Source organism: Centroberyx affinis, unplaced genomic scaffold (assembly GCF_046629955.1).
Source record: "Centroberyx affinis isolate AG114_WGS23_722 - 3 ecotype Tasmania unplaced genomic scaffold, CSIRO-AGI_Caff_v1 ptg000984l_1, whole genome shotgun sequence".
NCBI lineage: Eukaryota > Metazoa > Chordata > Actinopteri > Beryciformes > Berycidae > Centroberyx > Centroberyx affinis.
This window is the reverse complement of record NW_027279551.1, coordinates 154,724-181,189: the sequence shown is the minus strand read 5'-3', so window position 1 is coordinate 181,189 and position 26,466 is coordinate 154,724. Positions and strand designations below refer to the sequence as shown.

At 44.3% G+C, this 26,466-nt stretch overlaps 51 non-coding genes across 51 annotated transcripts; all 51 read left to right on the top strand.

Moving 5' to 3' along the window:
* The first annotated feature begins 6,131 nt into the window (after nt 1–6,131).
* trnak-cuu (transfer RNA lysine (anticodon CUU)) lies at nt 6,132–6,204 on the top strand. The gene has a single exon. It is a non-coding gene; the product is annotated as a tRNA-Lys (tRNA).
* Nucleotides 6,205–6,744: 540 nt separating this feature from the next.
* Nucleotides 6,745–6,818, top strand: trnat-ugu (transfer RNA threonine (anticodon UGU)). The gene has a single exon. It is a non-coding gene; the product is annotated as a tRNA-Thr (tRNA).
* Nucleotides 6,819–6,967: 149 nt separating this feature from the next.
* trnak-cuu (transfer RNA lysine (anticodon CUU)) lies at nt 6,968–7,040 on the top strand. Its single transcript has one exon. It is a non-coding gene; the product is annotated as a tRNA-Lys (tRNA).
* Nucleotides 7,041–7,580: 540 nt separating this feature from the next.
* trnat-ugu (transfer RNA threonine (anticodon UGU)) lies at nt 7,581–7,654 on the top strand. The gene has a single exon. It is a non-coding gene; the product is annotated as a tRNA-Thr (tRNA).
* A 149-nt stretch (nt 7,655–7,803) lies between these two features.
* trnak-cuu (transfer RNA lysine (anticodon CUU)) lies at nt 7,804–7,876 on the top strand. The gene has a single exon. It is a non-coding gene; the product is annotated as a tRNA-Lys (tRNA).
* Nucleotides 7,877–8,173: 297 nt separating this feature from the next.
* On the top strand, nt 8,174–8,246 carry trnak-cuu (transfer RNA lysine (anticodon CUU)). Its single transcript has one exon. It is a non-coding gene; the product is annotated as a tRNA-Lys (tRNA).
* A 540-nt stretch (nt 8,247–8,786) lies between these two features.
* trnat-ugu (transfer RNA threonine (anticodon UGU)) lies at nt 8,787–8,860 on the top strand. Its single transcript has one exon. It is a non-coding gene; the product is annotated as a tRNA-Thr (tRNA).
* A 149-nt stretch (nt 8,861–9,009) lies between these two features.
* trnak-cuu (transfer RNA lysine (anticodon CUU)) lies at nt 9,010–9,082 on the top strand. Its single transcript has one exon. It is a non-coding gene; the product is annotated as a tRNA-Lys (tRNA).
* Nucleotides 9,083–9,379: 297 nt separating this feature from the next.
* On the top strand, nt 9,380–9,452 carry trnak-cuu (transfer RNA lysine (anticodon CUU)). The gene has a single exon. It is a non-coding gene; the product is annotated as a tRNA-Lys (tRNA).
* A 540-nt stretch (nt 9,453–9,992) lies between these two features.
* On the top strand, nt 9,993–10,066 carry trnat-ugu (transfer RNA threonine (anticodon UGU)). The gene has a single exon. It is a non-coding gene; the product is annotated as a tRNA-Thr (tRNA).
* Nucleotides 10,067–10,215: 149 nt separating this feature from the next.
* trnak-cuu (transfer RNA lysine (anticodon CUU)) lies at nt 10,216–10,288 on the top strand. The gene has a single exon. It is a non-coding gene; the product is annotated as a tRNA-Lys (tRNA).
* A 287-nt stretch (nt 10,289–10,575) lies between these two features.
* trnak-cuu (transfer RNA lysine (anticodon CUU)) lies at nt 10,576–10,648 on the top strand. Its single transcript has one exon. It is a non-coding gene; the product is annotated as a tRNA-Lys (tRNA).
* Nucleotides 10,649–11,188: 540 nt separating this feature from the next.
* On the top strand, nt 11,189–11,262 carry trnat-ugu (transfer RNA threonine (anticodon UGU)). Its single transcript has one exon. It is a non-coding gene; the product is annotated as a tRNA-Thr (tRNA).
* Nucleotides 11,263–11,411: 149 nt separating this feature from the next.
* On the top strand, nt 11,412–11,484 carry trnak-cuu (transfer RNA lysine (anticodon CUU)). Its single transcript has one exon. It is a non-coding gene; the product is annotated as a tRNA-Lys (tRNA).
* A 287-nt stretch (nt 11,485–11,771) lies between these two features.
* trnak-cuu (transfer RNA lysine (anticodon CUU)) lies at nt 11,772–11,844 on the top strand. Its single transcript has one exon. It is a non-coding gene; the product is annotated as a tRNA-Lys (tRNA).
* A 540-nt stretch (nt 11,845–12,384) lies between these two features.
* trnat-ugu (transfer RNA threonine (anticodon UGU)) lies at nt 12,385–12,458 on the top strand. Its single transcript has one exon. It is a non-coding gene; the product is annotated as a tRNA-Thr (tRNA).
* A 149-nt stretch (nt 12,459–12,607) lies between these two features.
* On the top strand, nt 12,608–12,680 carry trnak-cuu (transfer RNA lysine (anticodon CUU)). The gene has a single exon. It is a non-coding gene; the product is annotated as a tRNA-Lys (tRNA).
* Nucleotides 12,681–12,967: 287 nt separating this feature from the next.
* trnak-cuu (transfer RNA lysine (anticodon CUU)) lies at nt 12,968–13,040 on the top strand. Its single transcript has one exon. It is a non-coding gene; the product is annotated as a tRNA-Lys (tRNA).
* Nucleotides 13,041–13,580: 540 nt separating this feature from the next.
* Nucleotides 13,581–13,654, top strand: trnat-ugu (transfer RNA threonine (anticodon UGU)). Its single transcript has one exon. It is a non-coding gene; the product is annotated as a tRNA-Thr (tRNA).
* A 149-nt stretch (nt 13,655–13,803) lies between these two features.
* trnak-cuu (transfer RNA lysine (anticodon CUU)) lies at nt 13,804–13,876 on the top strand. The gene has a single exon. It is a non-coding gene; the product is annotated as a tRNA-Lys (tRNA).
* Nucleotides 13,877–14,130: 254 nt separating this feature from the next.
* trnak-cuu (transfer RNA lysine (anticodon CUU)) lies at nt 14,131–14,203 on the top strand. The gene has a single exon. It is a non-coding gene; the product is annotated as a tRNA-Lys (tRNA).
* Nucleotides 14,204–14,743: 540 nt separating this feature from the next.
* On the top strand, nt 14,744–14,817 carry trnat-ugu (transfer RNA threonine (anticodon UGU)). Its single transcript has one exon. It is a non-coding gene; the product is annotated as a tRNA-Thr (tRNA).
* A 149-nt stretch (nt 14,818–14,966) lies between these two features.
* On the top strand, nt 14,967–15,039 carry trnak-cuu (transfer RNA lysine (anticodon CUU)). Its single transcript has one exon. It is a non-coding gene; the product is annotated as a tRNA-Lys (tRNA).
* Nucleotides 15,040–15,579: 540 nt separating this feature from the next.
* Nucleotides 15,580–15,653, top strand: trnat-ugu (transfer RNA threonine (anticodon UGU)). Its single transcript has one exon. It is a non-coding gene; the product is annotated as a tRNA-Thr (tRNA).
* A 149-nt stretch (nt 15,654–15,802) lies between these two features.
* trnak-cuu (transfer RNA lysine (anticodon CUU)) lies at nt 15,803–15,875 on the top strand. Its single transcript has one exon. It is a non-coding gene; the product is annotated as a tRNA-Lys (tRNA).
* A 287-nt stretch (nt 15,876–16,162) lies between these two features.
* Nucleotides 16,163–16,235, top strand: trnak-cuu (transfer RNA lysine (anticodon CUU)). The gene has a single exon. It is a non-coding gene; the product is annotated as a tRNA-Lys (tRNA).
* Nucleotides 16,236–16,775: 540 nt separating this feature from the next.
* Nucleotides 16,776–16,849, top strand: trnat-ugu (transfer RNA threonine (anticodon UGU)). The gene has a single exon. It is a non-coding gene; the product is annotated as a tRNA-Thr (tRNA).
* A 149-nt stretch (nt 16,850–16,998) lies between these two features.
* On the top strand, nt 16,999–17,071 carry trnak-cuu (transfer RNA lysine (anticodon CUU)). Its single transcript has one exon. It is a non-coding gene; the product is annotated as a tRNA-Lys (tRNA).
* Nucleotides 17,072–17,368: 297 nt separating this feature from the next.
* Nucleotides 17,369–17,441, top strand: trnak-cuu (transfer RNA lysine (anticodon CUU)). Its single transcript has one exon. It is a non-coding gene; the product is annotated as a tRNA-Lys (tRNA).
* A 464-nt stretch (nt 17,442–17,905) lies between these two features.
* On the top strand, nt 17,906–17,979 carry trnat-ugu (transfer RNA threonine (anticodon UGU)). Its single transcript has one exon. It is a non-coding gene; the product is annotated as a tRNA-Thr (tRNA).
* Nucleotides 17,980–18,128: 149 nt separating this feature from the next.
* trnak-cuu (transfer RNA lysine (anticodon CUU)) lies at nt 18,129–18,201 on the top strand. The gene has a single exon. It is a non-coding gene; the product is annotated as a tRNA-Lys (tRNA).
* Nucleotides 18,202–18,484: 283 nt separating this feature from the next.
* On the top strand, nt 18,485–18,557 carry trnak-cuu (transfer RNA lysine (anticodon CUU)). The gene has a single exon. It is a non-coding gene; the product is annotated as a tRNA-Lys (tRNA).
* Nucleotides 18,558–19,097: 540 nt separating this feature from the next.
* On the top strand, nt 19,098–19,171 carry trnat-ugu (transfer RNA threonine (anticodon UGU)). The gene has a single exon. It is a non-coding gene; the product is annotated as a tRNA-Thr (tRNA).
* Nucleotides 19,172–19,320: 149 nt separating this feature from the next.
* On the top strand, nt 19,321–19,393 carry trnak-cuu (transfer RNA lysine (anticodon CUU)). Its single transcript has one exon. It is a non-coding gene; the product is annotated as a tRNA-Lys (tRNA).
* Nucleotides 19,394–19,933: 540 nt separating this feature from the next.
* trnat-ugu (transfer RNA threonine (anticodon UGU)) lies at nt 19,934–20,007 on the top strand. The gene has a single exon. It is a non-coding gene; the product is annotated as a tRNA-Thr (tRNA).
* A 149-nt stretch (nt 20,008–20,156) lies between these two features.
* Nucleotides 20,157–20,229, top strand: trnak-cuu (transfer RNA lysine (anticodon CUU)). Its single transcript has one exon. It is a non-coding gene; the product is annotated as a tRNA-Lys (tRNA).
* Nucleotides 20,230–20,769: 540 nt separating this feature from the next.
* On the top strand, nt 20,770–20,843 carry trnat-ugu (transfer RNA threonine (anticodon UGU)). The gene has a single exon. It is a non-coding gene; the product is annotated as a tRNA-Thr (tRNA).
* Nucleotides 20,844–20,992: 149 nt separating this feature from the next.
* On the top strand, nt 20,993–21,065 carry trnak-cuu (transfer RNA lysine (anticodon CUU)). Its single transcript has one exon. It is a non-coding gene; the product is annotated as a tRNA-Lys (tRNA).
* Nucleotides 21,066–21,605: 540 nt separating this feature from the next.
* On the top strand, nt 21,606–21,679 carry trnat-ugu (transfer RNA threonine (anticodon UGU)). Its single transcript has one exon. It is a non-coding gene; the product is annotated as a tRNA-Thr (tRNA).
* A 149-nt stretch (nt 21,680–21,828) lies between these two features.
* Nucleotides 21,829–21,901, top strand: trnak-cuu (transfer RNA lysine (anticodon CUU)). Its single transcript has one exon. It is a non-coding gene; the product is annotated as a tRNA-Lys (tRNA).
* A 540-nt stretch (nt 21,902–22,441) lies between these two features.
* Nucleotides 22,442–22,515, top strand: trnat-ugu (transfer RNA threonine (anticodon UGU)). Its single transcript has one exon. It is a non-coding gene; the product is annotated as a tRNA-Thr (tRNA).
* Nucleotides 22,516–22,664: 149 nt separating this feature from the next.
* On the top strand, nt 22,665–22,737 carry trnak-cuu (transfer RNA lysine (anticodon CUU)). Its single transcript has one exon. It is a non-coding gene; the product is annotated as a tRNA-Lys (tRNA).
* Nucleotides 22,738–23,277: 540 nt separating this feature from the next.
* On the top strand, nt 23,278–23,351 carry trnat-ugu (transfer RNA threonine (anticodon UGU)). The gene has a single exon. It is a non-coding gene; the product is annotated as a tRNA-Thr (tRNA).
* A 149-nt stretch (nt 23,352–23,500) lies between these two features.
* On the top strand, nt 23,501–23,573 carry trnak-cuu (transfer RNA lysine (anticodon CUU)). The gene has a single exon. It is a non-coding gene; the product is annotated as a tRNA-Lys (tRNA).
* Nucleotides 23,574–24,113: 540 nt separating this feature from the next.
* On the top strand, nt 24,114–24,187 carry trnat-ugu (transfer RNA threonine (anticodon UGU)). Its single transcript has one exon. It is a non-coding gene; the product is annotated as a tRNA-Thr (tRNA).
* Nucleotides 24,188–24,336: 149 nt separating this feature from the next.
* trnak-cuu (transfer RNA lysine (anticodon CUU)) lies at nt 24,337–24,409 on the top strand. Its single transcript has one exon. It is a non-coding gene; the product is annotated as a tRNA-Lys (tRNA).
* A 540-nt stretch (nt 24,410–24,949) lies between these two features.
* On the top strand, nt 24,950–25,023 carry trnat-ugu (transfer RNA threonine (anticodon UGU)). Its single transcript has one exon. It is a non-coding gene; the product is annotated as a tRNA-Thr (tRNA).
* A 149-nt stretch (nt 25,024–25,172) lies between these two features.
* Nucleotides 25,173–25,245, top strand: trnak-cuu (transfer RNA lysine (anticodon CUU)). Its single transcript has one exon. It is a non-coding gene; the product is annotated as a tRNA-Lys (tRNA).
* A 540-nt stretch (nt 25,246–25,785) lies between these two features.
* Nucleotides 25,786–25,859, top strand: trnat-ugu (transfer RNA threonine (anticodon UGU)). Its single transcript has one exon. It is a non-coding gene; the product is annotated as a tRNA-Thr (tRNA).
* Nucleotides 25,860–26,008: 149 nt separating this feature from the next.
* On the top strand, nt 26,009–26,081 carry trnak-cuu (transfer RNA lysine (anticodon CUU)). The gene has a single exon. It is a non-coding gene; the product is annotated as a tRNA-Lys (tRNA).
* A 297-nt stretch (nt 26,082–26,378) lies between these two features.
* trnak-cuu (transfer RNA lysine (anticodon CUU)) lies at nt 26,379–26,451 on the top strand. The gene has a single exon. It is a non-coding gene; the product is annotated as a tRNA-Lys (tRNA).
* The last annotated feature ends 15 nt before the right edge of the window (nt 26,452–26,466 follow it).

Below are 26,466 nucleotides of genomic sequence, written 5' to 3'. Positions count from 1 at the left end.
CAAGGGTGCCAGCCTTGGTGGATTAGTCGGAAGTTGCGCCTGTAATTGGTGAAGGGGCTAGTAGTGTGTGTCTCCTGGAAGCAGACACTTGGGGTCATGGGGGATCCAACCTGTGACCTTAAGGTTACAGGATGGTTTCTCTAAACACTAGACCACCCTGCCACCCTTTAAGCTTAGGTCACACTACCAGACTGTTCCAATCCTTCCCAACGAGGGCAGTTCAGACTAAATGACTGGTCTTGAGTAAATGCTTGCAGTCCCATTGGGAAGCCGTGCGCATTCACACACTTCCCGATTCTGTCATTTGAAAACATTTTCACATTGGTCCAGAACAGTTCACTGTAAATACATTTACAAAATGTTTGTTCTATCATTTCTTCCTCCCTGGTACAGAATATGGTTTACGTTTACATTCTAAATGTATTTTGAAGTTATTACATATTATACATATTTTGACATCATTTTAAAGACATTATAACATGGATGAATAATTTTGTAAGACTTCTGTCACTTAATTTGTAATGATATACTTGATCCAGACATGTTGCCAATCATTTTATATGAGCTTTATCTCTCCAATTAAAATTGTATAACTACTTGTCAAGACTGGAGCAAGTGGTGTTGGGAATCTCTGTTGATGTAAAATGTCCATGTGAGTAGAAGTTGTTGTTAATTTCAGGGCCATTACATTTACTTACATAAATATTGACTTAGTAGCCTAAACCTGAGCAACAACAGTACCAGCCATTAAGGTGAGATTAATAGCCTACAGCCTCAGAGAATTTGATTCAACCTGGACTGATTGACAACTGTATCCAAGATGTTGCAGTCTAAAGCCCTATTTGGATAGGACTAGTTGTACAGGGGGAGATGGTGTGATGTAATGATTATTACTGGAGCATGTCAGTAATTTTCATTTTAATTTCAGAATTCTGAGAATAAAGTCAGAATTCTGAGTTTCTGAGATTAAAGTCAGAATTCTGCGAATATTGTCAGACTTCTGAGATTCTGAGAATAAAGTCAGACATCTCAGTTTAAAGACAGAATTCTGAGAACTCAATTTTCACATGTGGCCCTAATCCTCTTCCGAAAAAAATTGCACTTGAATGCAGCATTCACCCCAAACTGAGATCAGACCCAAAGTTTCAACTCTGGTCCAGTTGCAACCTCTTCACCTATTGCAGCCATGTTGTATTGTCATTGTTTGAGCGCATCAACGTCAGTTGTTACGTACAGCACGGACATAGAGTCGACACTCCCATCTCTGTAATTTTGGAGACTAAACAGATCTCTAATCCTGGTCATTAACATTACAGATATCTTGTGTTAACAAATTAGTCACATTGTCAAAACAAATCCAGCCCAAACAGGCCTTAAGAACAGTAATGTTCTCGTCTCCTTCCTCTTGAATAGACCTTTTACGGTCAATTACAAAATTTGTGGAAAGTATTAAATGCTATTCTAAACAAATACAGGATAAAATAGAATGTGGCAATACAGCATTTATACAAAATAGGATGCACGACTACTCAAATTAACAGCTAATGGTTTACCCCAAGAGAGTCTAGTTGCACAAACACATTCCAGCCAGACCAATTCACATTATAACATTATAACATAGTCTGTCTGTGGCTTGTTCAGGCTTGTTCTGTCAAATTCCCAACAATTAGAAAGAGTGGTGGTCGGCTCAGTGACTAGCGCCGTCACAGCTTGAAGGACCTGGGTTCGAGTCCTGGTCCATCCTATGTGGAGTTTGCATGTTCTCGTGGGTTGACTCCGGGTGTTCCGGTTTCCTCCCACAGTCCAAAGACATGCAAGTCAGGATTCAGTGACGGGCATAGCAGGGACGCACACGTGAGCACACACACACACACACACACACACACACAGGTATACACACTTAACTCTTTCCAGATATGGGTCTAGAGGATCTGGAGCGAGAGGTGGGTGGAGGAGGCATGGAGAAGGAATGGAGAGGGGGATGGGGTCAAGGGGTGAAAGAGCTTCCAGATGTCGGGACTGTTTCTTTTTCAAATGAAAGTTCCTCCTCACTTCCTTCTCTACACTGAGTGTGTGTGTGTGTGTGAGTGTGTGTGTGTGTGTGTGTGCGTGTGTGTTTCTAAAAAAGTACAAATCTTCACTCTGCTTTGGAGGTTCCCTCAATGAGATCAGTTTAAGGACTTGTGACATGAGGTTTGACGCCACACAGAGACACATACACACATTTTCCAGCAACCTTCAAATTCATCCATGTCTGACAAACACACATACAATCAAACACACCCACACACACACATAGATATGCCTGGCAAGATCTGATGCGTCATCTCATCTGCAGTGGGGCCCAGGTTGGATCAGAGAGGCACAGACTCTCTGACATTCTTCTGATAACAGTGTGTCCACACACACACACACACACACACACACAATTTGCTTATTTTTATACCCCATTCTCTAAGTCAAGAGGATTTTTTGCCTGAGGATTTTTTGAGAAATGGGTTTGTTTCTCCAAATTTTTTAAATTTTGGTCATACAAACTTCAATGGAAGGTTTCCCCTGACATGAAGGTGAGTAATGGCAGAATTTTCATTTCAACTGCTCCTTTAAAAACAATTCATAGATCATCATGATAGAAAATATTTCAGACTCATTCAACCAATAGATATGCAGAGACAAGTCATCATTAGGATAGCTTACTACCAAATGTTTGCAATTTGAGACTGTAGTTTATATTACTCATAGAAAAAGTACAATGTCTATTCAACAGTCTTCCACATCCTAGCAAATATATGTTAGGTTGTTAGGTTAAATATGTGTTGGCTTTAGCATTAATAGCACAACACACATCATGGACTTTGGAGGGGGTTAAAGGGCACATAACAAAATCAGGAATGCTGTCTTTAATGTAATAAGGGGGAATCTTTACTAACACTAGAAGATCGTTGACTAACCAATTGGCCTACAGTCTCCACACATTGATTATCAAACAATAATCCAATAGATGACATTTTTATGCCTGAGGTCGTCAGGCTGGTTGTTCCAAAGTCTAGGAACCTTGACAGCAAAGGCCAGATCGCCTTTTTAAATATACATTTTGGAACAGTCAATAGGAACTTCTTGTTTTTATTCTAGACTTTGGAACAGTCCTGTCCAATGACCTCAGGCTGGCTCATATAAGCTATACAATCAGTTTGAAAACTAACAGTAACCAACTTAAAGATGCTAAAATTGGGGTGATGTGGCCTTGTGTTTTTGTTCCAGTAAGACTCCTAGCTGCTGGAGATGAGGAGGGGACAGAGGCAGGGATACGGAGAGTTGCAGCAGTCAAAGGAAGAGCAAATAAAAGCATGGAGGCCTTTTTCCAGATCACTAGAGGGAAAAAAATGCTTAGTTTTGGAAATGTTGTTCAGTTGAAAGAAAACTAGATTGCACAACTCTCTGAACCTGTTCATCAAGAGTCAAAACATACACATTTCTTGCAAGTTTCTTGCTACTGGCTTTACATTGGCAGAGTATCTAATTCATTGCAAATCAATTTAATGGTTTTGAGTTGGCCAAAAAGAACTGGTAATTCACGTCTCAAAGAGAAACACCTTGGTGTTCACCATGAAATGTGTCATGAAACAGTTTTTAGGTTTTTATCAGATGGTATTTGTTATGTGCACCACTCCTTTGTAGTACCTGGTTAATGTATTGGTCTTGACTTTTTTGATAGAAATGTACCAACGAGCTGCATTGAGATATACCATCTTGGTTGATTTGGACATGAATGGATCTCAGCTAGTTGCAACCGGTTTGATGAAGCAACCCTTTGATCAGTGTAAGTCCAGGGAGGAGGATGAGGATCAGTTGAAAAGGTGACTATACAGCAGGATGGGGATGAGTATGAGGACAGTGTAAATATTTGCCTGTCTGCTAGAGTGGTGTGTGAGTGTGTGCCTATGTGAGTGAGTTGCGCCCTCTGAGTGTACCTACATGTGTAGGTTCCGAGGACCTCACCAAAGAGCCGATCCCTGTGGCCTCTAGGTAATTGCTCCCATATTTGCCAGGTTTGTGTTCTGGGTTAACTGTTGTACCTGGTGTGTGTGTGTGTGTGTGTGTGTGTGTGTGCGTGCATCTGTGGAACCCATCACTCTTCTTTAATGAGTGGTGAAAATGGAGGGAGGAAGGAGAAAGAAGAAAGAAAAATGTCCCACTTGACATTTTTTCCTTCCATGCAAAGTGGGAGTGGGAGCTATCAGACAGCGATGATTCAAGGTCAGACCTGTGTGTGTGTGTGTGTGTGTGTGTGTGCATGTGTGTGCATGCGTGTGTGTGTGTGTGGTGGAAGATGCAGATCGTTTTGTATGTTTGGCTACGTTTGATTTACCTTTTACATCCTAGACAGAGATATTCAATCACTTAGTTTAATGACAAAATCTGCCCATTTAATGAATCAAACTTCTCAGCAGGGCAAGAGAAACCTGCACTCTACATGAAAACAAAAAGAGAGGCAAAATTTATGCTCAGCCACATTTTTGCACTGATGCACTTTGCGGCTGAGCATAACTTTGGCAAATAAGCTCTCTTTGGCAAATGAGCTCTCTCCCTGTTGAGTAGTTCTTCAGTTTAGGAACCTAGTCTGGGCACAACAGTCTTTTGGTTTATTTTTCCAAATTTCTCAGCAAGATTCTGCTCTCTTACTCCTTTGATGGAACAGGGTCTAAAAGACCTCCCAAATATTAGCAATGGGAGAAGATGTATATATACATTTGAAGAAATGTACATTTTGCTGCTGTGTAGAAATTAGATTTTCCAGAAGTTAAAACTTTCACAGGATATACCACTTGCTGTGGTCAAGTGATCACATGTAAGTACAATTTTATCTTTTATCCTGAACTGTAATGTTTTTGAAAAAAACAAACACAGCCTTAGAATATCACTAGTGCATGCAAATGTCCAATTGGAATCAATGTATACAAAACCAACTAAAAGTCAATGACAAAACCAAACACTATTGTAGTGTTGCTCTCTCTCAGAAATGCAAAGTCCAAAACATGAAACAAACAAACACATTTCATGAGGATGGGGTCTATGTGGCACACTACACACCTTATTTTGCATTTCAAATTTAGAAAACTTGGAATAATGTGAACTGGTTCACAAATACGTTTTGTGATGAATACCTACGATAATATATCTCTATTGTGAACCCCTCTTACAGGTTTTAAGACTAAAGACAGATCTCAGCAAGTCAAGTAGTATAAATATATGCCATAAATATAGGCTGCAAATGATTTCTGAATAGTAATTTCCAGTGGTTTCATACACCGTAACAGCACCCTATCAGGCCGTCTCATGAGTTATCTCAGTTTGGACTGCCCCCCTCTGGCACATGTGAGAAACACACACACACACACAACCAGCTGTAGAAGACTTGAATCTTACAGTAAACCTATCATACATAAGCAGACCATGAGTCCTGTAAAAACCAAAATGTGCAGGTTGTGTCATCAAAGTACTGTCTAGTAAAAGTAATAAATTATTAGTTTATTATGCTGTACATTCACTTGAGGTAGATGAGGACAACATGATGGAAAATTATTATTTTTTTACATATATTTTTTATATATCTATATTTTTTAGATCAAATTAGGATTAGGATTGACACACAAAAAGACCAGTTAGAGTGTAAAGGTAAAAAAGCCACAGAATAAAAAAGACAACACACTACAGGACATGGGGACATCCCCCAAAATGTTACTGTATAGTAATGATTGTTTGTAAAGACAATTATAGTGTCCTACATGATCATATACTGCATATAGAAACCAGGCTGACAAAACTTAGACATCCTGCATTGGTAAGTAGTTAAGGTATTTTAAATGGAAGTCAGGTAATGACAGACTTGATCTTTTCCCTGATCTGATTTAAAAAATATACATTTCACCATTCAGACCAATATAACGTAGCCACTGAACATCCTAAAATCAAAATATCCATCAAGAACAAATACCATCATGACATGACTTGTTAAGTGTATCAGGTTCCTTGAATCATCACCTGAAACAAGGACTTTGTGTAAATCCTCAATGTTCAACATGTTCTATTGTTGCTCGGTGTGAAAAACCTCAAAGTAAGATCAAGAAAGAGCCTGGTTAGCTCAGTCGGTAGAGCATGAGACTCTTAATCTCAGGGTCGTGGGTTCGAGCCCCACATTGGGCGTTTGCCTTCAACTTTAAAACCTTGAAATTCATAGTATACCTTTGAGGTTGTTCTTAAAGATCCCCGTTCAGAGTGTCAACTGTCTCTTCACACAACCGGAAAAACGACAGTTGCTTTGCCGGCAGAAAATGGCAGCACTTTCCAAAGTCGTCATGTTCCGCAGATGTTGTGTTGATTCCCCAAAACAAGTCTTACCTTGGTTGGAATGCCATCACCTGAAAGAAGTAGTGAATCTTCGTGGCACAGACCCCTGCTAGCGCGTTATAGACTTGGAATGGATACTGTTGCAACTTGATTGCATTTGAACATCACCTGGCTACAGTCGAGAACCCCCTCCTTATTTAGTTAAAGTTACGGCCGCTGCGTAAAGTAGCGGGCATGTGCATTTTCTCTTAAAAGACCTGCCCGAATATGTTTCCCGCATATGAAAACAGCAGGTACAGCTGCTCTAGTGAGAAAAGAAGAAAACATTTGTTGGCTTGACGATGGAAGGGTGGGCTTACAAGGCACCTCTTCCTTGTGTAGAGCCCCAAACAAGGAGGTACTGTGGCTTAGCTGGTGAAAGCACCTGTCTTGTAAACAGGAGACCCTGGGTTCAAATCCCAGCAGTACCTTACTCTGTTGTCTTTGCTTTGCAATATTACGGTGCGTTTTATCAATGCAAATCTTATTTCTAGCAATCGGGAGTCTGTGCAAATCCTCAATGTACAACATGTTCTATTATTGCTCGGCGTGAAAAAGCTCAAAGTCAGATTGAGAAAGAGCCCGGTTAGCTCAGTCGGTAGAGCATGAGACTCTTAATCTCAGGGTCGTGGGTTCGAGCCCCACATTGGGCGTTTGCCTTCAACTTTAAAACCTTGAAATTCATAGTATACCTTTGAGGTTGTTCTTAAAGATCCCCGTTCAGAGTGTCAACTGTCTCTTCACACAACCGGAAAAACGACAGTTGCTTTGCCGGCAGAAAATGGCAGCACTTTCCAAAGTCGTCATGTTCCGCAGTTGTTGTGTTGATTCCCCAAAACAAGTCTTACCTTGGTTGGAATGCCAGCGCCTGAAAGAAGTAGTGAATCTTCGTGGCACAGACCCCTGCTAGCTCGTTATAGACTTGGAATGGATACTGTTGCAACTTGATTGCATTTGAACATCACCTGGCTACAGTCGAGAACCCCCTCCTTATTTAGTTAAAGTTACGGCCGCTGCGTAAAGTAGCGGGCATGTGCATTTTCTCTTAAAAGACCTGCCCGAATATGTTTCCCGCATATGAAAACAGCAGGTACAGCTGCTCTAGTGAGAAAAGAAGAAAACATTTGTTGGCTTGACGATGGAAGGGTGGGCTTACAAGGCACCTCTTCCTTGTGTAGAGCCCCAAACAAGGAGGTACTGTGGCTTAGCTGGTGAAAGCACCTGTCTTGTAAACAGGAGACCCTGGGTTCAAATCCCAGCAGTACCTTACTCTGTTGTCTTTGCTTTGCAATATTACGGTGCGTTTTATCAATGCAAATCTTATTTCTAGCAATCGGGAGTCTGTGCAAATCCTCAATGTACAACATGTTCTATTATTGCTCGGCGTGAAAAAGCTCAAAGTCAGATTGAGAAAGAGCCCGGTTAGCTCAGTCGGTAGAGCATGAGACTCTTAATCTCAGGGTCGTGGGTTCGAGCCCCACATTGGGCGTTTGCCTTCAACTTTGAAACCTTTAACTTCGTACTGTTCCTCTGTGATTGTTGTTAAAGATTCTCTTTCGAAATGCCGACTGTCTCTGCGCTGAACGGGAAGAAAGACTGTTGTTGTGTCCAGAGAAAATGACGCCGTTTTCCACAGTGGCAAGGTTTCTTAGTTGTTGTGTTTACAACTTGGCTGGACTTGGCTGGAAGTCCAGCACCTGAAACAAGGACTTTGTGTAAACCCTCAATTTTGGACCTTTTTTATTACTGCTCGGCGAGAGAAGTGTCTAAGCGACTTGGAGGAAGAGCCCGGTTAGCTCAGTCGGTAGAGCATGAGACTCTTAATCTCAGGGTCGTGGGTTCGAGCCCCACATTGGGCGTTTGCCTTCAACTTTAAAACCTTGAAATTCATAGTATACCTTTGAGGTTGTTCTTAAAGATCCCCGTTCAGAGTGTCAACTGTCTCTTCACACAACCGGAAAAACGACAGTTGCTTTGCCGGCAGAAAATGGTAGCACTTTCCAAAGTCGTCATGTTCCGCAGTTGTTGTGTTGATTCCCCAAAACAAGTCTTACCTTGGTTGGAATGCCAGCGCCTGAAAGAAGTAGTGAATCTTCGTGGCACAGACCCCTGCTAGCTCGTTATAGACTTGGAATGGATACTGTTGCAACTTGATTGCATTTGAACATCACCTGGCTACAGTCGAGAACCCCCTCCTTATTTAGTTAAAGTTACGGCCGCTGCGTAAAGTAGCGGGCATGTGCATTTTCTCTTAAAAGACCTGCCCGAATATGTTTCCCGCATATGAAAACAGCAGGTACAGCTGCTCTAGTGAGAAAAGAAGAAAACATTTGTTGGCTTGACGATGGAAGGGTGGGCTTACAAGGCACCTCTTCCTTGTGTAGAGCCCCAAACAAGGAGGTACTGTGGCTTAGCTGGTGAAAGCACCTGTCTTGTAAACAGGAGACCCTGGGTTCAAATCCCAGCAGTACCTTACTCTGTTGTCTTTGCTTTGCAATATTACGGTGCGTTTTATCAATGCAAATCTTATTTCTAGCAATCGGGAGTCTGTGCAAATCCTCAATGTACAACATGTTCTATTATTGCTCGGCGTGAAAAAGCTCAAAGTCAGATTGAGAAAGAGCCCGGTTAGCTCAGTCGGTAGAGCATGAGACTCTTAATCTCAGGGTCGTGGGTTCGAGCCCCACATTGGGCGTTTGCCTTCAACTTTGAAACCTTTAACTTCGTACTGTTCCTCTGTGATTGTTGTTAAAGATTCTCTTTCGAAATGCCGACTGTCTCTGCGCTGAACGGGAAGAAAGACTGTTGTTGTGTCCAGAGAAAATGACGCCGTTTTCCACAGTGGCAAGGTTTCTTAGTTGTTGTGTTTACAACTTGGCTGGACTTGGCTGGAAGTCCAGCACCTGAAACAAGGACTTTGTGTAAACCCTCAATTTTGGACCTTTTTTATTACTGCTCGGCGAGAGAAGTGTCTAAGCGATTTGGAGGAAGAGCCCGGTTAGCTCAGTCGGTAGAGCATGAGACTCTTAATCTCAGGGTCGTGGGTTCGAGCCCCACATTGGGCGTTTGCCTTCAACTTTAAAACCTTGAAATTCATAGTATACCTTTGAGGTTGTTCTTAAAGATCCCCGTTCAGAGTGTCAACTGTCTCTTCACACAACCGGAAAAACGACAGTTGCTTTGCCGGCAGAAAATGGCAGCACTTTCCAAAGTCGTCATGTTCCGCAGTTGTTGTGTTGATTCCCCAAAACAAGTCTTACCTTGGTTGGAATGCCAGCGCCTGAAAGAAGTAGTGAATCTTCGTGGCACAGACCCCTGCTAGCTCGTTATAGACTTGGAATGGATACTGTTGCAACTTGATTGCATTTGAACATCACCTGGCTACAGTCGAGAACCCCCTCCTTATTTAGTTAAAGTTACGGCCGCTGCGTAAAGTAGCGGGCATGTGCATTTTCTCTTAAAAGACCTGCCCGAATATGTTTCCCGCATATGAAAACAGCAGGTACAGCTGCTCTAGTGAGAAAAGAAGAAAACATTTGTTGGCTTGACGATGGAAGGGTGGGCTTACAAGGCACCTCTTCCTTGTGTAGAGCCCCAAACAAGGAGGTACTGTGGCTTAGCTGGTGAAAGCACCTGTCTTGTAAACAGGAGACCCTGGGTTCAAATCCCAGCAGTACCTTACTCTGTTGTCTTTGCTTTGCAATATTACGGTGCGTTTTATCAATGCAAATCTTATTTCTAGCAATCGGGAGTCTGTGCAAATCCTCAATGTACAACATGTTCTATTATTGCTCGGCGTGAAAAAGCTCAAAGTCAGATTGAGAAAGAGCCCGGTTAGCTCAGTCGGTAGAGCATGAGACTCTTAATCTCAGGGTCGTGGGTTCGAGCCCCACATTGGGCGTTTGCCTTCAACTTTGAAACCTTTAACTTCGTACTGTTCCTCTGTGATTGTTGTTAAAGATTCTCTTTCGAAATGCCGACTGTCTCTGCGCTGAACGGGAAGAAAGACTGTTGTTGTGTCCAGAGAAAATGACGCCGTTTTCCACAGTGGCAAGGTTTCTTAGTTGTTGTGTTTACAACTTGGCTGGAAGTCCAGCACCTGAAACAAGGACTTTGTGTAAACCCTCAATTTTGGACCTTTTTTATTACTGCTCGGCGAGAGAAGTGTCTAAGCGACTTGGAGGAAGAGCCCGGTTAGCTCAGTCGGTAGAGCATGAGACTCTTAATCTCAGGGTCGTGGGTTCGAGCCCCACATTGGGCGTTTGCCTTCAACTTTAAAACCTTGAAATTCATAGTATACCTTTGAGGTTGTTCTTAAAGATCCCCGTTCAGAGTGTCAACTGTCTCTTCACACAACCGGAAAAACGACAGTTGCTTTGCCGGCAGAAAATGGCAGCACTTTCCAAAGTCGTCATGTTCCGCAGTTGTTGTGTTGATTCCCCAAAACAAGTCTTACCTTGGTTGGAATGCCAGCGCCTGAAAGAAGTAGTGAATCTTCGTGGCACAGACCCCTGCTAGCTCGTTATAGACTTGGAATGGATACTGTTGCAACTTGATTGCATTTGAACATCACCTGGCTACAGTCGAGAACCCCCTCCTTATTTAGTTAAAGTTACGGCCGCTGCGTAAAGTAGCGGGCATGTGCATTTTCTCTTAAAAGACCTGCCCGAATATGTTTCCCGCATATGAAAACAGCAGGTACAGCTGCTCTAGTGAGAAAAGAAGAAAACATTTGTTGGCTTGACGATGGAAGGGTGGGCTTACAAGGCACCTCTTCCTTGTGTAGAGCCCCAAACAAGGAGGTACTGTGGCTTAGCTGGTGAAAGCACCTGTCTTGTAAACAGGAGACCCTGGGTTCAAATCCCAGCAGTACCTTACTCTGTTGTCTTTGCTTTGCAATATTACGGTGCGTTTTATCAATGCAAATCTTATTTCTAGCAATCGGGAGTCTGTGCAAATCCTCAATGTACAACATGTTCTATTATTGCTCGGCGTGAAAAAGCTCAAAGTCAGATTGAGAAAGAGCCCGGTTAGCTCAGTCGGTAGAGCATGAGACTCTTAATCTCAGGGTCGTGGGTTCGAGCCCCACATTGGGCGTTTGCCTTCAACTTTGAAACCTTTAACTTCGTACTGTTCCTCTGTGATTGTTGTTAAAGATTCTCTTTCGAAATGCCGACTGTCTCTGCGCTGAACGGGAAGAAAGACTGTTGTTGTGTCCAGAGAAAATGACGCCGTTTTCCACAGTGGCAAGGTTTCTTAGTTGTTGTGTTTACAACTTGGCTGGAAGTCCAGCACCTGAAACAAGGACTTTGTGTAAACCCTCAATTTTGGACCTTTTTTATTACTGCTCGGCGAGAGAAGTGTCTAAGCGACTTGGAGGAAGAGCCCGGTTAGCTCAGTCGGTAGAGCATGAGACTCTTAATCTCAGGGTCGTGGGTTCGAGCCCCACATTGGGCGTTTGCCTTCAACTTTAAAACCTTGAAATTCATAGTATACCTTTGAGGTTGTTCTTAAAGATCCCCGTTCAGAGTGTCAACTGTCTCTTCACACAACCGGAAAAACGACAGTTGCTTTGCCGGCAGAAAATGGCAGCACTTTCCAAAGTCGTCATGTTCCGCAGTTGTTGTGTTGATTCCCCAAAACAAGTCTTACCTTGGTTGGAATGCCAGCGCCTGAAAGAAGTAGTGAATCTTCGTGGCACAGACCCCTGCTAGCTCGTTATAGACTTGGAATGGATACTGTTGCAACTTGATTGCATTTGAACATCACCTGGCTACAGTCGAGAACCCCCTCCTTATTTAGTTAAAGTTACGGCCGCTGCGTAAAGTAGCGGGCATGTGCATTTTCTCTTAAAAGACCTGCCCGAATATGTTTCCCGCATATGAAAACAGCAGGTACAGCTGCTCTAGTGAGAAAAGAAGAAAACATTTGTTGGCTTGACGATGGAAGGGTGGGCTTACAAGGCACCTCTTCCTTGTGTAGAGCCCCAAACAAGGAGGTACTGTGGCTTAGCTGGTGAAAGCACCTGTCTTGTAAACAGGAGACCCTGGGTTCAAATCCCAGCAGTACCTTACTCTGTTGTCTTTGCTTTGCAATATTACGGTGCGTTTTATCAATGCAAATCTTATTTCTAGCAATCGGGAGTCTGTGCAAATCCTCAATGTACAACATGTTCTATTATTGCTCGGCGTGAAAAAGCTCAAAGTCAGATTGAGAAAGAGCCCGGTTAGCTCAGTCGGTAGAGCATGAGACTCTTAATCTCAGGGTCGTGGGTTCGAGCCCCACATTGGGCGTTTGCCTTCAACTTTGAAACCTTTAACTTCGTACTGTTCCTCTGTGATTGTTGTTAAAGATTCTCTTTCGAAATGCCGACTGTCTCTGCGCTGAACGGGAAGAAAGACTGTTGTTGTGTCCAGAGAAAATGACGCCGTTTTCCACAGTGGCAAGGTTTCTTAGTTGTTGTGTTTACAACTTGGCTGGAAGTCCAGCACCTGAAACAAGGACTTTGTGTAAACCCTCAATTTTGGACCTTTTTTATTACTGCTCGGCGAGAGAAGTGTCTAAGCGACTTGGAGGAAGAGCCCGGTTAGCTCAGTCGGTAGAGCATGAGACTCTTAATCTCAGGGTCGTGGGTTCGAGCCCCACATTGGGCGTTTGCCTTCAACTTTAAAACCTTGAAATTCATAGTATACCTTTGAGGTTGTTCTTAAAGATCCCCGTTCAGAGTGTCAACTGTCTCTTCACACAACCGGAAAAACGACAGTTGCTTTGCCGGCAGAAAATGGCAGCACTTTCCAAAGTCGTCATGTTCCGCAGTTGTTGTGTTGATTCCCCAAAACAAGTCTTACCTTGGTTGGAATGCCAGCGCCTGAAAGAAGTAGTGAATCTTCGTGGCACAGACCCCTGCTAGCTCGTTATAGACTTGGAATGGATACTGTTGCAACTTGATTGCATTTGAACATCACCTGGCTACAGTCGAGAACCCCCTCCTTATTTAGTTAAAGTTACGGCCGCTGCGTAAAGTAGCGGGCATGTGCATTTTCTCTTAAAAGACCTGCCCGAATATGTTTCCCGCATATGAAAACAGCAGGTACAGCTGCTCTAGTGAGAAAAGAAGAAAACATTTGTTGGCTTGACGATGGAAGGGTGGGCTTACAAGGCACCTCTTCCTTGTGTAGAGCCCCAAACAAGGAGGTACTGTGGCTTAGCTGGTGAAAGCACCTGTCTTGTAAACAGGAGACCCTGGGTTCAAATCCCAGCAGTACCTTACTCTGTTGTCTTTGCTTTGCAATATTACGGTGCGTTTTATCAATGCAAATCTTATTTCTAGCAATCGGGAGTCTGTGCAAATCCTCAATGTACAACATGTTCTATTATTGCTCGGCGTGAAAAAGCTCAAAGTCAGATTGAGAAAGAGCCCGGTTAGCTCAGTCGGTAGAGCATGAGACTCTTAATCTCAGGGTCGTGGGTTCGAGCCCCACATTGGGCGTTTGCCTTCAACTTTGAAACCTTTAACTTCGTACTGTTCCTCTGTGATTGTTGTTAAAGATTCTCTTTCGAAATGCCGACTGTCTCTGCGCTGAACGGGAAGAAAGACTGTTGTTGTGTCCAGAGAAAATGACGCCGTTTTCCACAGTGGCAAGGTTTCTTAGTTGTTGTGTTTACAACTTGGCTGGACCCTCAATTTTGGACCTTTTTTATTACTGCTCGGCGAGAGAAGTGTCTAAGCGACTTGGAGGAAGAGCCCGGTTAGCTCAGTCGGTAGAGCATGAGACTCTTAATCTCAGGGTCGTGGGTTCGAGCCCCACATTGGGCGTTTGCCTTCAACTTTAAAACCTTGAAATTCATAGTATACCTTTGAGGTTGTTCTTAAAGATCCCCGTTCAGAGTGTCAACTGTCTCTTCACACAACCGGAAAAACGACAGTTGCTTTGCCGGCAGAAAATGGCAGCACTTTCCAAAGTCGTCATGTTCCGCAGTTGTTGTGTTGATTCCCCAAAACAAGTCTTACCTTGGTTGGAATGCCAGCGCCTGAAAGAAGTAGTGAATCTTCGTGGCACAGACCCCTGCTAGCTCGTTATAGACTTGGAATGGATACTGTTGCAACTTGATTGCATTTGAACATCACCTGGCTACAGTCGAGAACCCCCTCCTTATTTAGTTAAAGTTACGGCCGCTGCGTAAAGTAGCGGGCATGTGCATTTTCTCTTAAAAGACCTGCCCGAATATGTTTCCCGCATATGAAAACAGCAGGTACAGCTGCTCTAGTGAGAAAAGAAGAAAACATTTGTTGGCTTGACGATGGAAGGGTGGGCTTACAAGGCACCTCTTCCTTGTGTAGAGCCCCAAACAAGGAGGTACTGTGGCTTAGCTGGTGAAAGCACCTGTCTTGTAAACAGGAGACCCTGGGTTCAAATCCCAGCAGTACCTTACTCTGTTGTCTTTGCTTTGCAATATTACGGTGCGTTTTATCAATGCAAATCTTATTTCTAGCAATCGGGAGTCTGTGCAAATCCTCAATGTACAACATGTTCTATTATTGCTCGGCGTGAAAAAGCTCAAAGTCAGATTGAGAAAGAGCCCGGTTAGCTCAGTCGGTAGAGCATGAGACTCTTAATCTCAGGGTCGTGGGTTCGAGCCCCACATTGGGCGTTTGCCTTCAACTTTAAAACCTTGAAATTCATAGTATACCTTTGAGGTTGTTCTTAAAGATCCCCGTTCAGAGTGTCAACTGTCTCTTCACACAACCGGAAAAACGACAGTTGCTTTGCCGGCAGAAAATGGCAGCACTTTCCAAAGCCGTCATGTTCCGCAGTTGTTGTGTTGATTCCCCAAAACAAGTCTTACCTTGGTTGGAATGCCAGCGCCTGAAAGAAGTAGTGAATCTTCGTGGCACAGACCCCTGCTAGCTCGTTATAGACTTGGAATGGATACTGTTGCAACTTGATTGCATTTGAACATCACCTGGCTACAGTCGAGAACCCCCTCCTTATTTAGTTAAAGTTACGGCCGCTGCGTAAAGTAGCGGGCATGTGCATTTTCTCTTAAAAGACCTGCCCGAATATGTTTCCCGCATATGAAAACAGCAGGTACAGCTGCTCTAGTGAGAAAAGAAGAAAACATTTGTTGGCTTGACGATGGAAGGGTGGGCTTACAAGGCACCTCTTCCTTGTGTAGAGCCCCAAACAAGGAGGTACTGTGGCTTAGCTGGTGAAAGCACCTGTCTTGTAAACAGGAGACCCTGGGTTCAAATCCCAGCAGTACCTTACTCTGTTGTCTTTGCTTTGCAATATTACGGTGCGTTTTATCAATGCAAATCTTATTTCTAGCAATCGGGAGTCTGTGCAAATCCTCAATGTACAACATGTTCTATTATTGCTCGCCGTGAAAAAGCTCAAAGTCAGATTGAGAAAGAGCCCGGTTAGCTCAGTCGGTAGAGCATGAGACTCTTAATCTCAGGGTCGTGGGTTCGAGCCCCACATTGGGCGTTTGCCTTCAACTTTGAAACCTTTAACTTCGTACTGTTCCTCTGTGATTGTTGTTAAAGATTCTCTGTCGAAATGCCGACTGTCTCTGCGCTGAACGGGAAGAAAGACTGTTGTTGTGTCCAGAGAAAATGACGCCGTTTTCCACAGTGGCAAGGTTTCTTAGTTGTTGTGTTTACAACTTGGCTGGAAGTCCAGCACCTGAAACAAGGACTTTGTGTAAACCCTCAATTTTGGACCTTTTTTATTACTGCTCGGCGAGAGAAGTGTCTAAGCGACTTGGAGGAAGAGCCCGGTTAGCTCAGTCGGTAGAGCATGAGACTCTTAATCTCAGGGTCGTGGGTTCGAGCCCCACATTGGGCGTTTGCCTTCAACTTTAAAACCTTGAAATTCATAGTATACCTTTGAGGTTGTTCTTAAAGATCCCCGTTCAGAGTGTCAACTGTCTCTTCACACAACCGGAAAAACGACAGTTGCTTTGCCGGCAGAAAATGGCAGCACTTTCCAAAGTCGTCATGTTCCGCAGATGTTGTGTTGATTCCCCAAAACAAGTCTTACCTTGGTTGGAATGCCATCACCTGAAAGAAGTAGTGAATCTTCGTGGCACAGACCCCTGCTAGCGCGTTATAGACTTGGAATGGATACTGTTGCAACTTGATTGCATTTGAACATCACCTGGCTACAGTCGAGAACCCCCTCCTTATTTAGTTAAAGTTACGGCCGCTGCGTAAAGTAGCGGGCATGTGCATTTTCTCTTAAAAGACCTGCCCGAATATGTTTCCCGCATATGAAAACAGCAGGTACAGCTGCTCTAGTGAGAAAAGAAGAAAACATTTGTTGGCTTGACGATGGAAGGGTGGGCTTACAAGGCACCTCTTCCTTGTGTAGAGCCCCAAACAAGGAGGTACTGTGGCTTAGCTGGTGAAAGCACCTGTCTTGTAAACAGGAGACCCTGGGTTCAAATCCCAGCAGTACCTTACTCTGTTGTCTTTGCTTTGCAATATTACGGTGCGTTTTATCAATGCAAATCTTATTTCTAGCAATCGGGAGTCTGTGCAAATCCTCAATGTACAACATGTTCTATTATTGCTCGGCGTGAAAAAGCTCAAAGTCAGATTGAGAAAGAGCCCGGTTAGCTCAGTCGGTAGAGCATGAGACTCTTAATCTCAGGGTCGTGGGTTCGAGCCCCACATTGGGCGTTTGCCTTCAACTTTGAAACCTTTAACTTCGTACTGTTCCTCTGTGATTGTTGTTAAAGATTCTCTGTCGAAATGCCGACTGTCTCTGCGCTGAACGGGAAGAAAGACTGTTGTTGTGTCCAGAGAAAATGACGCCGTTTTCCACAGTGGCAAGGTTTCTTAGTTGTTGTGTTTACAACTTGGCTGGACTTGGCTGGAAGTCCAGCACCTGAAACAAGGACTTTGTGTAAACCCTCAATTTTGGACCTTTTTTATTACTGCTCGGCGAGAGAAGTGTCTAAGCGACTAGGAGGAAGAGCCTGGTTAGCTCAGTCGGTAGAGCATGAGACTCTTAATCTCAGGGTCGTGGGTTCGAGCCCCACATTGGGCGTTTGCCTTCAACTTTAAAACCTTGAAATTCATAGTATACCTTTGAGGTTGTTCTTAAAGATCCCCGTTCAGAGTGTCAACTGTCTCTTCACACAACCGGAAAAACGACAGTTGCTTTGCCGGCAGAAAATGGCAGCACTTTCCAAAGTCGTCATGTTCCGCAGTTGTTGTGTTGATTCCCCAAAACAAGTCTTACCTTGGTTGGAATGCCAGCGCCTGAAAGAAGTAGTGAATCTTCGTGGCACAGACCCCTGCTAGCTCGTTATTTAGTTAAAGTTACGGCCGCTGCGTAAAGTAGCGGGCATGTGCATTTTCTCTTAAAAGACCTGCCCGAATATGTTTCCCGCATATGAAAACAGCAGGTACAGCTGCTCTAGTGAGAAAAGAAGAAAACATTTGTTGGCTTGACGATGGAAGGGTGGGCTTACAAGGCACCTCTTCCTTGTGTAGAGCCCCAAACAAGGAGGTACTGTGGCTTAGCTGGTGAAAGCACCTGTCTTGTAAACAGGAGACCCTGGGTTCAAATCCCAGCAGTACCTTACTCTGTTGTCTTTGCTTTGCAATATTACGGTGCGTTTTATGAATGCAAATCTTATTTCTAGCAATCGGGAGTCTGTGCAAATCCTCAATGTACAACATGTTCTATTATTGCTCGGCGTGAAAAAGCTCAAAGTCAGATTGAGAAAGAGCCCGGTTAGCTCAGTCGGTAGAGCATGAGACTCTTAATCTCAGGGTCGTGGGTTCGAGCCCCAAATTGGGCGTTTGCCTTCAACTTTGAAACCTTTAACTTCGTACTGTTCCTCTGTGATTGTTGTTAAAGATTCTCTTTCGAAATGCCGACTGTCTCTGCGCTGAACGGGAAGACTGTTGTTGTGTCCAGAGAAAATGACGCCGTTTTCCACAGTGGCAAGGTTTCTTAGTTGTTGTGTTTACAACTTGGCTGGAAGTCCAGCACCTGAAACAAGGACTTTGTGTAAACCCTCAATTTTGGACCTTTTTTATTACTGCTCGGCGAGAGAAGTGTCTAAGCGACTTGGAGGAAGAGCCCGGTTAGCTCAGTCGGTAGAGCATGAGACTCTTAATCTCAGGGTCGTGGGTTCGAGCCCCACATTGGGCGTTTGCCTTCAACTTTAAAACCTTGAAATTCATAGTATACCTTTGAGGTTGTTCTTAAAGATCCCCGTTCAGAGTGTCAACTGTCTCTTCACACAACCGGAAAAACGACAGTTGCTTTGCCGGCAGAAAATGGCAGCACTTTCCAAAGTCGTCATGTTCCGCAGTTGTTGTGTTGATTCCCCAAAACAAGTCTTACCTTGGTTGGAATGCCAGCGCCTGAAAGAAGTAGTGAATCTTCGTGGCACAGACCCCTGCTAGCTCGTTATAGACTTGGAATGGATACTGTTGCAACTTGATTGCATTTGAACATCACCTGGCTACAGTCGAGAACCCCCTCCTTATTTAGTTAAAGTTACGGCCGCTGCGTAAAGTAGCGGGCATGTGCATTTTCTCTTAAAAGACCTGCCCGAATATGTTTCCCGCATATGAAAACAGCAGGTACAGCTGCTCTAGTGAGAAAAGAAGAAAACATTTGTTGGCTTGACGATGGAAGGGTGGGCTTACAAGGCACCTCTTCCTTGTGTAGAGCCCCAAACAAGGAGGTACTGTGGCTTAGCTGGTGAAAGCACCTGTCTTGTAAACAGGAGACCCTGGGTTCAAATCCCAGCAGTACCTTACTCTGTTGTCTTTGCTTTGCAATATTACGGTGCGTTTTATCAATGCAAATCTTATTTCTAGCAATCGGGAGTCTGTGCAAATCCTCAATGTACAACATGTTCTATTATTGCTCGGCGTGAAAAAGCTCAAAGTCAGATTGAGAAAGAGCCCGGTTAGCTCAGTCGGTAGAGCATGAGACTCTTAATCTCAGGGTCGTGGGTTCGAGCCCCACATTGGGCGTTTGCCTTCAACTTTAAAACCTTGAAATTCATAGTATACCTTTGAGGTTGTTCTTAAAGATCCCCGTTCAGAGTGTCAACTGTCTCTTCACACAACCGGAAAAACGACAGTTGCTTTGCCGGCAGAAAATGGCAGCACTTTCCAAAGTCGTCATGTTCCGCAGTTGTTGTGTTGATTCCCCAAAACAAGTCTTACCTTGGTTGGAATGCCAGCGCCTGAAAGAAGTAGTGAATCTTCGTGGCACAGACCCCTGCTAGCTCGTTATAGACTTGGAATGGATACTGTTGCAACTTGATTGCATTTGAACATCACCTGGCTACAGTCGAGAACCCCCTCCTTATTTAGTTAAAGTTACGGCCGCTGCGTAAAGTAGCGGGCATGTGCATTTTCTCTTAAAAGACCTGCCCGAATATGTTTCCCGCATATGAAAACAGCAGGTACAGCTGCTCTAGTGAGAAAAGAAGAAAACATTTGTTGGCTTGACGATGGAAGGGTGGGCTTACAAGGCACCTCTTCCTTGTGTAGAGCCCCAAACAAGGAGGTACTGTGGCTTAGCTGGTGAAAGCACCTGTCTTGTAAACAGGAGACCCTGGGTTCAAATCCCAGCAGTACCTTACTCTGTTGTCTTTGCTTTGCAATATTACGGTGCGTTTTATCAATGCAAATCTTATTTCTAGCAATCGGGAGTCTGTGCAAATCCTCAATGTACAACATGTTCTATTATTGCTCGGCGTGAAAAAGCTCAAAGTCAGATTGAGAAAGAGCCCGGTTAGCTCAGTCGGTAGAGCATGAGACTCTTAATCTCAGGGTCGTGGGTTCGAGCCCCACATTGGGCGTTTGCCTTCAACTTTAAAACCTTGAAATTCATAGTATACCTTTGAGGTTGTTCTTAAAGATCCCCGTTCAGAGTGTCAACTGTCTCTTCACACAACCGGAAAAACGACAGTTGCTTTGCCGGCAGAAAATGGCAGCACTTTCCAAAGTCGTCATGTTCCGCAGTTGTTGTGTTGATTCCCCAAAACAAGTCTTACCTTGGTTGGAATGCCAGCGCCTGAAAGAAGTAGTGAATCTTCGTGGCACAGACCCCTGCTAGCTCGTTATAGACTTGGAATGGATACTGTTGCAACTTGATTGCATTTGAACATCACCTGGCTACAGTCGAGAACCCCCTCCTTATTTAGTTAAAGTTACGGCCGCTGCGTAAAGTAGCGGGCATGTGCATTTTCTCTTAAAAGACCTGCCCGAATATGTTTCCCGCATATGAAAACAGCAGGTACAGCTGCTCTAGTGAGAAAAGAAGAAAACATTTGTTGGCTTGACGATGGAAGGGTGGGCTTACAAGGCACCTCTTCCTTGTGTAGAGCCCCAAACAAGGAGGTACTGTGGCTTAGCTGGTGAAAGCACCTGTCTTGTAAACAGGAGACCCTGGGTTCAAATCCCAGCAGTACCTTACTCTGTTGTCTTTGCTTTGCAATATTACGGTGCGTTTTATCAATGCAAATCTTATTTCTAGCAATCGGGAGTCTGTGCAAATCCTCAATGTACAACATGTTCTATTATTGCTCGGCGTGAAAAAGCTCAAAGTCAGATTGAGAAAGAGCCCGGTTAGCTCAGTCGGTAGAGCATGAGACTCTTAATCTCAGGGTCGTGGGTTCGAGCCCCACATTGGGCGTTTGCCTTCAACTTTAAAACCTTGAAATTCATAGTATACCTTTGAGGTTGTTCTTAAAGATCCCCGTTCAGAGTGTCAACTGTCTCTTCACACAACCGGAAAAACGACAGTTGCTTTGCCGGCAGAAAATGGCAGCACTTTCCAAAGTCGTCATGTTCCGCAGTTGTTGTGTTGATTCCCCAAAACAAGTCTTACCTTGGTTGGAATGCCAGCGCCTGAAAGAAGTAGTGAATCTTCGTGGCACAGACCCCTGCTAGCTCGTTATAGACTTGGAATGGATACTGTTGCAACTTGATTGCATTTGAACATCACCTGGCTACAGTCGAGAACCCCCTCCTTATTTAGTTAAAGTTACGGCCGCTGCGTAAAGTAGCGGGCATGTGCATTTTCTCTTAAAAGACCTGCCCGAATATGTTTCCCGCATATGAAAACAGCAGGTACAGCTGCTCTAGTGAGAAAAGAAGAAAACATTTGTTGGCTTGACGATGGAAGGGTGGGCTTACAAGGCACCTCTTCCTTGTGTAGAGCCCCAAACAAGGAGGTACTGTGGCTTAGCTGGTGAAAGCACCTGTCTTGTAAACAGGAGACCCTGGGTTCAAATCCCAGCAGTACCTTACTCTGTTGTCTTTGCTTTGCAATATTACGGTGCGTTTTATCAATGCAAATCTTATTTCTAGCAATCGGGAGTCTGTGCAAATCCTCAATGTACAACATGTTCTATTATTGCTCGGCGTGAAAAAGCTCAAAGTCAGATTGAGAAAGAGCCCGGTTAGCTCAGTCGGTAGAGCATGAGACTCTTAATCTCAGGGTCGTGGGTTCGAGCCCCACATTGGGCGTTTGCCTTCAACTTTAAAACCTTGAAATTCATAGTATACCTTTGAGGTTGTTCTTAAAGATCCCCGTTCAGAGTGTCAACTGTCTCTTCACACAACCGGAAAAACGACAGTTGCTTTGCCGGCAGAAAATGGCAGCACTTTCCAAAGTCGTCATGTTCCGCAGTTGTTGTGTTGATTCCCCAAAACAAGTCTTACCTTGGTTGGAATGCCAGCGCCTGAAAGAAGTAGTGAATCTTCGTGGCACAGACCCCTGCTAGCTCGTTATAGACTTGGAATGGATACTGTTGCAACTTGATTGCATTTGAACATCACCTGGCTACAGTCGAGAACCCCCTCCTTATTTAGTTAAAGTTACGGCCGCTGCGTAAAGTAGCGGGCATGTGCATTTTCTCTTAAAAGACCTGCCCGAATATGTTTCCCGCATATGAAAACAGCAGGTACAGCTGCTCTAGTGAGAAAAGAAGAAAACATTTGTTGGCTTGACGATGGAAGGGTGGGCTTACAAGGCACCTCTTCCTTGTGTAGAGCCCCAAACAAGGAGGTACTGTGGCTTAGCTGGTGAAAGCACCTGTCTTGTAAACAGGAGACCCTGGGTTCAAATCCCAGCAGTACCTTACTCTGTTGTCTTTGCTTTGCAATATTACGGTGCGTTTTATCAATGCAAATCTTATTTCTAGCAATCGGGAGTCTGTGCAAATCCTCAATGTACAACATGTTCTATTATTGCTCGGCGTGAAAAAGCTCAAAGTCAGATTGAGAAAGAGCCCGGTTAGCTCAGTCGGTAGAGCATGAGACTCTTAATCTCAGGGTCGTGGGTTCGAGCCCCACATTGGGCGTTTGCCTTCAACTTTAAAACCTTGAAATTCATAGTATACCTTTGAGGTTGTTCTTAAAGATCCCCGTTCAGAGTGTCAACTGTCTCTTCACACAACCGGAAAAACGACAGTTGCTTTGCCGGCAGAAAATGGCAGCACTTTCCAAAGTCGTCATGTTCCGCAGTTGTTGTGTTGATTCCCCAAAACAAGTCTTACCTTGGTTGGAATGCCAGCGCCTGAAAGAAGTAGTGAATCTTCGTGGCACAGACCCCTGCTAGCTCGTTATAGACTTGGAATGGATACTGTTGCAACTTGATTGCATTTGAACATCACCTGGCTACAGTCGAGAACCCCCTCCTTATTTAGTTAAAGTTACGGCCGCTGCGTAAAGTAGCGGGCATGTGCATTTTCTCTTAAAAGACCTGCCCGAATATGTTTCCCGCATATGAAAACAGCAGGTACAGCTGCTCTAGTGAGAAAAGAAGAAAACATTTGTTGGCTTGACGATGGAAGGGTGGGCTTACAAGGCACCTCTTCCTTGTGTAGAGCCCCAAACAAGGAGGTACTGTGGCTTAGCTGGTGAAAGCACCTGTCTTGTAAACAGGAGACCCTGGGTTCAAATCCCAGCAGTACCTTACTCTGTTGTCTTTGCTTTGCAATATTACGGTGCGTTTTATCAATGCAAATCTTATTTCTAGCAATCGGGAGTCTGTGCAAATCCTCAATGTACAACATGTTCTATTATTGCTCGGCGTGAAAAAGCTCAAAGTCAGATTGAGAAAGAGCCCGGTTAGCTCAGTCGGTAGAGCATGAGACTCTTAATCTCAGGGTCGTGGGTTCGAGCCCCACATTGGGCGTTTGCCTTCAACTTTAAAACCTTGAAATTCATAGTATACCTTTGAGGTTGTTCTTAAAGATCCCCGTTCAGAGTGTCAACTGTCTCTTCACACAACCGGAAAAACGACAGTTGCTTTGCCGGCAGAAAATGGCAGCACTTTCCAAAGTCGTCATGTTCCGCAGTTGTTGTGTTGATTCCCCAAAACAAGTCTTACCTTGGTTGGAATGCCAGCGCCTGAAAGAAGTAGTGAATCTTCGTGGCACAGACCCCTGCTAGCTCGTTATAGACTTGGAATGGATACTGTTGCAACTTGATTGCATTTGAACATCACCTGGCTACAGTCGAGAACCCCCTCCTTATTTAGTTAAAGTTACGGCCGCTGCGTAAAGTAGCGGGCATGTGCATTTTCTCTTAAAAGACCTGCCCGAATATGTTTCCCGCATATGAAAACAGCAGGTACAGCTGCTCTAGTGAGAAAAGAAGAAAACATTTGTTGGCTTGACGATGGAAGGGTGGGCTTACAAGGCACCTCTTCCTTGTGTAGAGCCCCAAACAAGGAGGTACTGTGGCTTAGCTGGTGAAAGCACCTGTCTTGTAAACAGGAGACCCTGGGTTCAAATCCCAGCAGTACCTTACTCTGTTGTCTTTGCTTTGCAATATTACGGTGCGTTTTATCAATGCAAATCTTATTTCTAGCAATCGGGAGTCTGTGCAAATCCTCAATGTACAACATGTTCTATTATTGCTCGGCGTGAAAAAGCTCAAAGTCAGATTGAGAAAGAGCCCGGTTAGCTCAGTCGGTAGAGCATGAGACTCTTAATCTCAGGGTCGTGGGTTCGAGCCCCACATTGGGCGTTTGCCTTCAACTTTAAAACCTTGAAATTCATAGTATACCTTTGAGGTTGTTCTTAAAGATCCCCGTTCAGAGTGTCAACTGTCTCTTCACACAACCGGAAAAACGACAGTTGCTTTGCCGGCAGAAAATGGCAGCACTTTCCAAAGTCGTCATGTTCCGCAGTTGTTGTGTTGATTCCCCAAAACAAGTCTTACCTTGGTTGGAATGCCAGCGCCTGAAAGAAGTAGTGAATCTTCGTGGCACAGACCCCTGCTAGCTCGTTATAGACTTGGAATGGATACTGTTGCAACTTGATTGCATTTGAACATCACCTGGCTACAGTCGAGAACCCCCTCCTTATTTAGTTAAAGTTACGGCCGCTGCGTAAAGTAGCGGGCATGTGCATTTTCTCTTAAAAGACCTGCCCGAATATGTTTCCCGCATATGAAAACAGCAGGTACAGCTGCTCTAGTGAGAAAAGAAGAAAACATTTGTTGGCTTGACGATGGAAGGGTGGGCTTACAAGGCACCTCTTCCTTGTGTAGAGCCCCAAACAAGGAGGTACTGTGGCTTAGCTGGTGAAAGCACCTGTCTTGTAAACAGGAGACCCTGGGTTCAAATCCCAGCAGTACCTTACTCTGTTGTCTTTGCTTTGCAATATTACGGTGCGTTTTATCAATGCAAATCTTATTTCTAGCAATCGGGAGTCTGTGCAAATCCTCAATGTACAACATGTTCTATTATTGCTCGGCGTGAAAAAGCTCAAAGTCAGATTGAGAAAGAGCCCGGTTAGCTCAGTCGGTAGAGCATGAGACTCTTAATCTCAGGGTCGTGGGTTCGAGCCCCACATTGGGCGTTTGCCTTCAACTTTAAAACCTTGAAATTCATAGTATACCTTTGAGGTTGTTCTTAAAGATCCCCGTTCAGAGTGTCAACTGTCTCTTCACACAACCGGAAAAACGACAGTTGCTTTGCCGGCAGAAAATGGCAGCACTTTCCAAAGCCGTCATGTTCCGCAGTTGTTGTGTTGATTCCCCAAAACAAGTCTTACCTTGGTTGGAATGCCAGCGCCTGAAAGAAGTAGTGAATCTTCGTGGCACAGACCCCTGCTAGCTCGTTATAGACTTGGAATGGATACTGTTGCAACTTGATTGCATTTGAACATCACCTGGCTACAGTCGAGAACCCCCTCCTTATTTAGTTAAAGTTACGGCCGCTGCGTAAAGTAGCGGGCATGTGCATTTTCTCTTAAAAGACCTGCCCGAATATGTTTCCCGCATATGAAAACAGCAGGTACAGCTGCTCTAGTGAGAAAAGAAGAAAACATTTGTTGGCTTGACGATGGAAGGGTGGGCTTACAAGGCACCTCTTCCTTGTGTAGAGCCCCAAACAAGGAGGTACTGTGGCTTAGCTGGTGAAAGCACCTGTCTTGTAAACAGGAGACCCTGGGTTCAAATCCCAGCAGTACCTTACTCTGTTGTCTTTGCTTTGCAATATTACGGTGCGTTTTATCAATGCAAATCTTATTTCTAGCAATCGGGAGTCTGTGCAAATCCTCAATGTACAACATGTTCTATTATTGCTCGGCGTGAAAAAGCTCAAAGTCAGATTGAGAAAGAGCCCGGTTAGCTCAGTCGGTAGAGCATGAGACTCTTAATCTCAGGGTCGTGGGTTCGAGCCCCACATTGGGCGTTTGCCTTCAACTTTGAAACCTTTAACTTCGTACTGTTCCTCTGTGATTGTTGTTAAAGATTCTCTGTCGAAATGCCGACTGTCTCTGCGCTGAACGGGAAGAAAGACTGTTGTTGTGTCCAGAGAAAATGACGCCGTTTTCCACAGTGGCAAGGTTTCTTAGTTGTTGTGTTTACAACTTGGCTGGACTTGGCTGGAAGTCCAGCACCTGAAACAAGGACTTTGTGTAAACCCTCAATTTTGGACCTTTTTTATTACTGCTCGGCGAGAGAAGTGTCTAAGCGACTTGGAGGAAGAGCCCGGTTAGCTCAGTCGGTAGAGCATGAGACTCTTAATCTCAGGGTCGTGGGTTCGAGCCCCACATTGGGCGTTTGCCTTCAACTTT